This window comes from Pinus tabuliformis, chromosome 2_2 (genome assembly GCF_031772625.1).
Source record: "Pinus tabuliformis cultivar Carrire ecotype Pingquan chromosome 2_2, CPIR1, whole genome shotgun sequence".
Lineage (NCBI taxonomy): Eukaryota > Viridiplantae > Streptophyta > Pinopsida > Pinales > Pinaceae > Pinus > Pinus tabuliformis.
This window is the reverse complement of record NC_142300.1, coordinates 61086282-61096800: the sequence shown is the minus strand read 5'-3', so window position 1 is coordinate 61096800 and position 10519 is coordinate 61086282.

Sequence of the window (10519 nt, the reverse complement as noted above, 5' to 3'; positions counted from 1 at the left end):
CATGTGGTAAGTACTTGATATCTAAAACTTTGGATTAATATGATTTTGTATGAAATGGGAATTTTACTAATGCAATTAGATTATTAGTTACTTATGTTTGGGAGAAGATCCGAAGAAGAAATTGGAACAATACAAAGTGGGAAAATATATAGAATAGAAACTAAAAATAGATCTCATGCCTAAGATTCGAAGACTTTTATATAATATTACTATAACCCTCTGTTGAGTGAATATGAAAGTGAAGAAAACCTCCTGAAAACCCCGAAGTAACTCCACAGTATTCACCCTTTCAGCCTGAAAGTTCACCAAAGCTTGAATCTAGCAATAGTCAGGGTAATTTTCATTTTTCCCATACCCCTACCCCCATCCCCCTCCCCCTCCCCCTCCCCCTCCGAGAAGAATTATGGTTGATGCTATTAAGCTACATGTCTTTAAGGGAACTAGATCAGAGGATCCAGAGAAATTCTTATTTTTATGCGAAGTAGTATGGACAACAAAGCATGTCCATGATGATAATATGAATAAAGCGCATCTTGTCACAACATTTTGAGATAGAGAATTGACATGGTACATGAAATATTCAAGCAATCAGATTAGATCATTCAGAGATATTAAAACAACACTGGTAAAAAATTTAAGAAGTCGAACTTTGAATCGTATTGTATCACAAAGTTAAAGGAGATCAAACAAAGGCCTGCTGAGTCTATTTGGAAATTTGACCAAAGATTCAAGGTATTATTAGATTAGGTGAGCTTTGACATAGCTCTGCAATAGCTTAAGGAATGGTTCATAGTTGCGCTACTTCCACATATAAGATTTCCTTTGTCACAACAAAAGATAGAAACTCAAGACGAAGCTTTAGAACTTGCGATGAAATTATAAGCTTCACCTATAGGGGATACCAATGCGAGTATGCAACAGATTTAGAGTCATGTGGAAAATTTGACTCTACATTTACAAGATATGAAGAAAATTAAACAAGTCTGTGAAGAAGTGTGGTGTACAAAGTGCAAATAAGAAGTCCACTCTAAAGAGAAATTCTCTCTCTTAAGAAATTACATGGCTAGTGGAGCACCTAATCCTTTGAATGCCAGATCACGCTTATGGTCCGAGACATGCATAACTAGAGGAAAACATCACATAGAAGATTGTTATTTGTTGCAAAAATATGTGCAGAGTCCAAATAATTTATATTGCAAGTTATGTAAATCGGTGGGACATTATGAGAATAACTATCAAGGTCATGAATTAATGATGGATCATGGTGTTGACACATATTGAATGCAAGCTGAATAACATGGACAGGAAGGAAGTGGAGAGTGTGGTGGTCGAGGTAGCTATCAAGGAAGAGGTCGAGGTGGTGGAGCTGGTCGAGGTTGTGGACAAATTATCTGCTACAAATGTGACTAGGCAAGTCACTTTGTAAGAGATTGTCAGAATCCTACTACAACATGTAAGTTCTGTAAATCATTTGATCATGTAATTGAGGAGTGTCCGGTACCTATAGAGAAAATGCAAGAAAACAAAAATCAATAGCCGACACATAACATTCAGATGATGATCGTGGAACCAAGTAATGATGAACCGAACATTAGTATTATAACAAGAAGTGGAGCTGTGACTGGAAACGACAAAGAAGATGGAAAGAAGGAAGCTGAATCCACATGGGTAAGAAAGAACACAGAGAAATCTCCTATTTTGATGTTCAGAAGGAAAAATAAGTGTTTATGGAGGCGAGGTGAATATTTATGGATGTTGGAGCTTTGACCTCTAGCGCACAGCCAAAGTAAAAGAATAACTACAACATAATATCATCTGCAACACAAGATACGGATCTTGGTATTTTAAAGTATTTCCTACAAACTTGCATGAAGCTGTTAAGAAACCAAAAAGCTATAGAAGTGTTTGAGGAATTGATAAATTCATGTGCTTCTAAAGAAGTTCAACGAAGTGAGTTACACGTAGTTAAAAATTTAAATCGACATAAGGGAAGTACTAGAAAGGAAATGAGATTCACTATGCAGATAAGAGAATATGATGTGGATCAGGTTATTCTAGATTTAGGATCTAATGCCAATGTTTTACCAAAGTAGACTTGGGAATTGATGGGTAAGCCAAAGTTACAATGGTCACTAATTTAGTTGAGAATCGTCAATCAACAAAATATCCTCCCCTTACGAAGACTATCCAATGTGGTAGTAGACATTGAAGGAGTTCGCACTATTACAGACTTTGAAGTGATAGAAATTGTGGATGACAACAACCCTATCCAACAGTGCTTGGGCTAGATTGGGCATTTGATAATATGGCTATAATCAACTTAAAGAAAAGACAAATGGTATTTGAAAATGAAAACATGAGAGTAATTGTTCCATTGGACCCATCAAAAGGGGAGAGAAATACAAATCTTGGCAGAGATGAGTATTACGCAGCAGTTATAGATAATATCTATCAATTGAAAACCAAAGAAGTGGAATGTATTAAACCCACCATAGATGGAAAATTGACTTGGGAACAAGACAGTTCTTGTACATTAGATTCAGAAGAAGAATTGGAAAATTGGTAGAATAGGCAACACGAAGTGACTAGAAGGTGATGTGCAAGGATCACTAAATCAGTTCACTGTATAACCTCTGAGGTATGTTATTTTACTTACCATGATGGTTTTGGTAATGTAAGAACATTCCTTGATGATAATGAAAGAAAAATTCCAGAAGAACAAAGGTTGTTAGCTTTGGATGTAGCCCTAAGGTCTACCCTTGCTATATGGTGGGGTGCACATAAAAGAAATATAGCATACTAGCAGCAGTGTCAAAGATTAATGTGGATTAGATTTGGGTCAATAGATATAGAAATAGAAGTGAAGTATGATGGTAAAGATAATCTTATGAAGAATATTCACCAATGCACTACAATATGGGAAGAAATTCCAAAATAGGAATGGGTACATGGGTTTATCCACACATTAGAGACAATTCCTATGAACTGGTACCTAGAAATAGAACTGCACCATGGTACTGTAAATTGGGCAGATTTGGTTGAAGGCTTTATATTAACATTTATTTTTGAAGATGATTTCCCATGTATAGACTTGGATTTTCAGACAGTCAGAGAAAATATCTTTGGGAATGCGACTTCACTGACATGGCAACAACCATATTGGACTGCACAACTAGAACATGAACTAGAATGATATAACATTATTGAAGAAGAATAGGAAGATCTGTGAAATATCGACATAACATAATTAGAAGGACACTGCGAAGTTGTTGGACTTAAGCCATAAATACCAGATATAGTGAAGCCAATAAAGACTAGGAAGGTGAATATAGGATCAGAAGAGGAACTAAAGCTCGCAATGATTGGAGACTATTGGGGCAAAGATACCATTAGTAAAGTGATAGAGATGCTACACGAATACTAGGAGCTATTCCCTACAAAATTTTCAGAACTGAAGGGCATATTAGAGGATATGGGAGTCATGAGGATTCTTCTTAAACCTAATGTGAATCCTGTCAAGCAAAGACCCTACAGATTGAACCCAAAATATAAGGAAAATGTGAAAGAGGAGTTAGATAAAATGATAGTAGCAGGGATCATTGAACCTATGGAAGAATTAGAGTGGGTAAGTCCTATATTTGTCTAGGAAAAGAAGACTAAAGGAGAAATCAGTATTTATGTGGATCTAAGAAAGTTAAATGATGCATGTGTTCATGCTCCCTTCACTACACCCTTTACAGATGAGGTTCTCGATAATGTAGGAGGACAAGAGGCCTATTCATTCATAGATGGATTTTCTAGCTCTCATTAGATCAGGATTGCACCAGAGGATAGGCATAAGACCACATTTGCAATGGGGTGGGGTTCATATCAGTATACAGTGATTCCTTTTGGACTAAAGAATGCCCCTCCCATATTTTCAAGAGTGGGTGTTGCATCTTTCAAAGAATATATTCAAGAGGTTTTAGAAGTATAATTCGATGATTGCGCAATATTTGGGTTATTGAAGAAACCTGTTGTGATCTTAAGAATGATTCTCGACACATGAAAGCAATATCATATTTATTTGAATATCAAAAAGCTAATATTCTTTGTACCTTTTGGTATACTACTAGGACATATTGTTTGTAAGAAAGGATTGGTGGTGGATCCTGTGAAGATTGCTATTATTATGAATTTACCTCCACCAAAGATAGTGAGATAGCTTCGCACCACATTGGGTGTTGTAGTGTTTTCTTCTCAATGATGTACAAAAAGAACCCACTTAATATTGTGGATGACAAACAATCTCAACAATAAAAATGATTGCTAAACATTATAGATCTGCAGCTATTGATAGAAACAAAACCTACCAAAATTTTGATCTATGCTACAATCATAGTTAAACAGTGAAAGAAAGAGTAATAACTCCAAAACATTCAATGGAAACTAGATATGTAAAGAATACTTTTATAATAACACCTATGAAGAGAACAGATAAATGTTATCAGCTCCCTCTATGGGATGGGTTCTTACAAATCCTCAAATGCTTTCAGTTTCTGTAGAGTCTCCCTCCTCCATAATGCATAAACCCAACAAAAATATGGTGTGCAACAATGAAAATAAACAGAGTTACAACAATGAGTGCAACAATGAAAATAAACAAAAGTGAATAATGAAGGGAAAACCCTCATATTTTTAACAAAATATTGAGTTATCTTCGAATAATGAGCAATAATAAAATATTATTGATCCCATTCTTGGAATTACCACTTGGAATATTTTATTATATTTGTTTAGGAGCAAAAAAGTATTTAAACTTTTATTTAGAAATAATAAATAAATAAATGATTTATTTATTATCTCAAGGAATTAGTTAAGGAATAATAAACAAATAATGATTTATTTAATTATTCCTAATGGATTTAGTCAAAATTAACAAAGAATAGTAATTAATTAATGATTAATTAGTTATTCTTAGAGAAAAATAAGATAAATAATGATTTATCTGTTTATTTTTCATGATTGAGTCAAATTTGACAAGGAATAATAAAACAATGGTTAAATTAATTATTCCTAGAAGAAAATCAAATAAATAATGATTTATTTAATTATTCTTCATGGTTTTAACTATAAATTACTTAATAAAGGTGGTTTATTAGGTAATTTCTCACAGTGAAAGAAATTTTACTATGGTAAAATTGGCTTTACATGGTGTACTTCGATCCATCTAGTAAATTAGGCTAGATGATCAATTTTTTGGTGATAATAGATTTGCCCCCAATGTATGAGTGTTAGGAGCAAAACGTATGACCAAAGTGCATTTTAAAGACACAATCACTTAGACAACACAGGGGAGTCAAAGAGAGAGAACGAGAGACCAATGAAGCTGAAGCAGAGAGAGGATAGTGACAGAGGGGGTGAGACTAATGTCAGTCTCCTTTTTTGTTTGTTGTGGTACTGGACCTCAATGAGGTGAGGGAGGCATACCCATACCCGTCGAGATAACTTACTACAAAAATAATGGTTTGCCCATAAATATGAAACTGAGCAATAAAGTACATCTTCAATGGTACATGACACACTAGCATAACAGGGCCAAAAAATGATACAATATGTCCCATATACATAATGCGCCTCATAAAAACATGAGCCAGGATTGAATGTAATAATTTTTTAGTACATGAGATACAAAGTCCCTTCCCTCAAAAAATGGGTGGGAGGGAGGGTAGAAAAACCAAAGAAGCCCTGCTAAACAAGGAAGGGCTCTACAAAACTGAATGGATCATCTAGAGGAGACGTGCATGCTATGAACACTGTGATAAGTAGCAACCGAACCCTTCAAATCTGTTGAACTGCATTTGAGGTTGTAGCATAGTAGGTATACATCCGAGCATGTGGGGGGGCTACCTGAAGGGCCACCCCCTCATGAGGTTTGAAACATCTCACTCATACCCAGGAATCATTGGTACAATCTGCTACGTCACCGGACCATCAAGTGTATGGATCACGAACATGAAACGATGAAGTCAAAGGGTAATAATGAGACCCTTTGCTTGATCCAAGGCGTTGAACAATAATGGAAGCTAAAACCAAGATACACCGCCCTCTAGGCCATTCTTTTGGAATAAATGAGCTGATGTCGATAGAATAGGGCCCGTGATAGATGAGCCAATGAGGATCCTCAACTAAAGCACAAGGGAAAATAGTAATGTGATTGATGGACTGACACTAGGGATAATGAGGAAAGGGGACTAAGGGACAAATAGACGACTACCCTTGTCATAGTATAAAGTGTATGGTTGACCTGACAGTAACTAACTCAACTCCGGAGGGGATGGGGATAGTATGACTGGAGGCCAAAATGGGCAACACAGGATGAACAATATGAAAATATGGATGGAATACTGTGACATGAGACGATGGGACATGAAATAGACTCCAAGAATGAAAGGTTGACTCATCGTGGATGCTCTGAACAAGGTTGACTCGATGACACTGCCACATAGACCAGGCCCGAAGGGGACCATCGAAACATGAGTAAATGATGGTTACTTATGACAAAAATTGACATATGGTACAACAAGTATTAAGAGGAGTTAGACCTCAAAGTACAGAGGCGACAAAGTGACCTTTCATGGAAAAATGGTTTCCTGGTGAGAGATTTCCAATGGTACTGACAACTTGTCAAACTGAGCTATGAAGATTGTACCAGATAAACCCACCCTCGGAATCAGGATCTATGGCTTTCAAGCAAGTGGACTTACTTGTCTAAAGATGGTCTTAATGCTTCTTGGAATAATGGTTCTTGGTGGAGAATTAAGGGAAGAGGAAAACGAGAATGGATTACTAGAGGAGGTATAGAATCATCCTCGCCCACTAAGTCAAACATGGGGACTATGTGGTCATAGAGTAGAATAATTGAAGATATGGTATCAAACATCTATGATATGCGAAGTGCATATGGCTCGCCGAAGAGGCTGGTAGGACAAAATATCCAAGGAATGGGAGGATAATTGACCATACCCACATCAAGTGGGATCTAGGCCGAGACTTATGTTAATATGGCCAGGGGAAAACCATCATGCCCCCAGGCATGGGGTGTTGATATGATGCAAAGGTGGGAATGATGCCCCTAGCAAGAGGCGTTTGTGGAGCGCCATCATGTTCTAAGTGCTTGAAAAAGGGATTCAAGCATCTTGGACCAACTTGGCATGAGATCCTCCAAAGGAGTTGTAGGGGCCTATGTGTCCCCCAATATGCTATGGGTGTACTGGATGTATTTAGAGCTACGGGATCCAAACACTTATATGATACATAATATGATTATGCATTTTATATGACGATGATTTTTCGCCATTTATTTTACTTATGGTTGTCTTCTATGGTATACATGTGATAAATGCCAATCTAGAATGTTGTTTGCAGTGGTATCTACATAGTGATTTTGGGCTCTAGGCACCTGACTAAAATTAATGGTTTCAAATTCATGCACCAATAGCTTCACTCATAGATACTTTCTAAATAGGACTTGGTTGTGCAAATGATACACACCATTCAATTCCATAACAAGTAGCAAGGAATCTAAATGAACATGAAGATGAATGATGCGATGAGCAAGGGCATCGACTAACAACCTATCACTACATCATATTCGGCCTGATTATTGGTGGCATATCCAATGCACATGCTATTTGAAAGGACTAATGTATGCAAGGGGGTAAACATGGCCCAGGCCACCGAGGCTAGATTTTAGGAGAAGCGACTTGCACCGTTGGCGTGACCGATATATGGTGTGGATGATGGATCCATCTGAAAGGCGCAAAATACAACGGATGAGATAATGCAATCTACCCAAACTACATGGTAGGAATAAAGACATGCAAATAAAAGAGATGTGTTGTGAGCAACATTTCTAGAGGTAAAGCACATTGGGAGAATTAGGAAGGAGATGGCCTTCGAAATCCTCTTGGAGAAATTTCCCCTTACTCAAGTGTAGGGGAAATCAGGGGTAGACATAGCCTCCATGGTGTCCTCGTTAGGATGGGGGATGGGTGAATGGGAGGAAGGTTGAATACATGATGTGGCGGCATTACCTGGTGCATCAACCTGAGGAATAAGGTTCACATACGCAGCGTCTTGAATGGAAGACGATGGAATAGTAGACGGAGGGTCTACTGATGTTGAGACCTCAGATTTTGTTGAAAAAGGTTCAATAGAAATGTTCCCAGAAACCTCAGGAAGGTTTGCTAGTGAGGAACTCAAGGATGATGATGGGTAAATAATGGGGCTTGTGGTATTTGTCATCTTGAAATTGGGGGAGGGGATCACAATAGAGGGGCCATAGTTTCCCTATTTTGGTTGACTGGTGGTACCAAAATCCACAGGTAGAGGAGTAGCGGTTCTACTACAAGTGGCCTCATATTCACGAATCACCCCAAGGAAATCATGGAACTCGTCGAGACGAGGGCAACAATGGAATAGTGACCATGAAGATCACAAAGGGCACAAGGGTGGTTTGTACAAAGCATATTTAGTTTCTTAGGTGGGATCGGTATGTCAACATGGACTTCCAGAATATTCAACTCAGGGAACGCTTCATGAACCAAGGGTTTAAGTTGAGGAATTTCGGTACAATTTTTGGTGGCATTCCCAACAACTTCACACAATGCGCATGGATTTGGGGCCTTAGGGGCTGGAGGAGCCTGTGGAGCCTTTTCCTTCGAATCTTTCTTTTGGATTTACCCTCCTAGCTAGCTGCTTTCACAATAGGAGTTAGTTCCTGTTGAGGTGGTGATGGAACTGAAGCAGCAGTAGGGGTCATGGGGACCGGTTGAACTGGGGTCAAAACATGATAAGGTCAGGGCTGACCAGATGGAGTGCTTGTTTGGGGATAAATGTACCATACTGGGATCCCCAAAATCACATTAGGAAGGACTAGTGAAGCCATGACAGGGCAAAAAAATACTCCCAAAGGGGGAAATAAGAAAGGTATCTGGCCTACAGGGTATGTCCCAATAGAATAGCTCCTGGATGGTTAAGACTTGGAGGAATAGTTCTTGGTGGGAACATAGGAGAGGCACCCACAGACGGAGGAGGTCCTAGGTGGGTGGATCCATATGTCTCGGTTGAGATGGTAACAATAAAGTACTGAGGAGCTAGCTATTGATCAGAGGTATTGACCTCATTAGAATCCATCATGAGGATTTGGTAGTCACCAGGGCTAGAAGGTTGGGGGAGGTGGGATACTTGACCTAGCTGGGGTTGAGAAGAAACAAATCCTTTCTGAGGGAAAGGATTTGTGAGCATGACCGATTGAGGTGGCATAGGATTCTAAGGCGATTGTTGACCTCGAGAAGTTGCTTGAGCTTCCCATAGTTGGTGCACTTGGGGTAAAAGGGGACACTATTGTGTGTAGTGGCTATGTACACCACAACATGCACAAGGTTTATTCATTGAATATCCTTTTTTTGCTTGGGTTGGCTGCCCTATTGCTAGTTTTTGGTGTTAGGTTGGTTCCCCTGAGATTCACTAGGTTGGTTACCTTGGTTACCTTGGTTACCCTTGTTACCCTTCCCCTTATTTTTTTCTTCGAATTCTGGGAATTGGTATCACTCTGTTGCACAAACACCTAACCCTGAAGGGGTGGTGGCTACTAGGTATGAGGATGCATGGGAGGTGGTGGTGCTAATGCTTGAGGGGCTAGGGTGGTAGGTTGTGCATAAGAAGGAGAAATAGTTTGGTAGACAGGTTGGGGCCCTTGAAACATGTTGCTAGCAAGAGTGGCATAAATGTTGGAGTAACTAGTTCCCCCCTGCAGGTAGCCATAACTCTGCTGAGAATATGGTGAAGAGTGTGAAATGGATCCAATGATACCGTCGGTAGCGTGAGATGCCCCCGGTGCATTAGCACTGCTAGGATGAGGGAGGTTTGGAATAATGGTATAGACATAACCTGATTGAGCATAGATCAGATCACACCTCAAATCGGTCTGGGGAGCTTCTTCCTCGGTCTGAGTAAAATGGGACACGAAATCTCTCCCGATGGGGGATAAAAGCTCTTGAGAAACCAATATAGATAAACACAGTCTTCTAAAGGCGAGGCACGACATATGCTCCTCCTTCGACGCCACTCTTGAACATGGTCAAAAAGGTGAGTAACGAGGATTGACAAAATGTGGTCAAAAGATCAATACCAGTGCCGTACCACAGAGGTAACTAGAAATAGGACAAGAACACTTTAGCAAGCATTACAAAAAGAGAATCAGAGGTGGTAGGCTAGTCTACATACCATTTTGCAGCATCTTCAGTGAGCGTGCAGTGGAAGAGTCGTAGACAAATGGAGTCATCAGTTATGGAGTTGGATGAACACCACATGTGGAAGGATCAGACATGGTTGGTAGCATCCTCTCCAGCAATACCCTCAAACTTTGGGATGTTTGAGGGAAGATTAGTTGACATAGAGGGCCAACCAAAATCATGGTTTATGGGGTCATTTATCAACTGGTTAAGATCTGGTAGACTTAACCCAGCCATAAAGG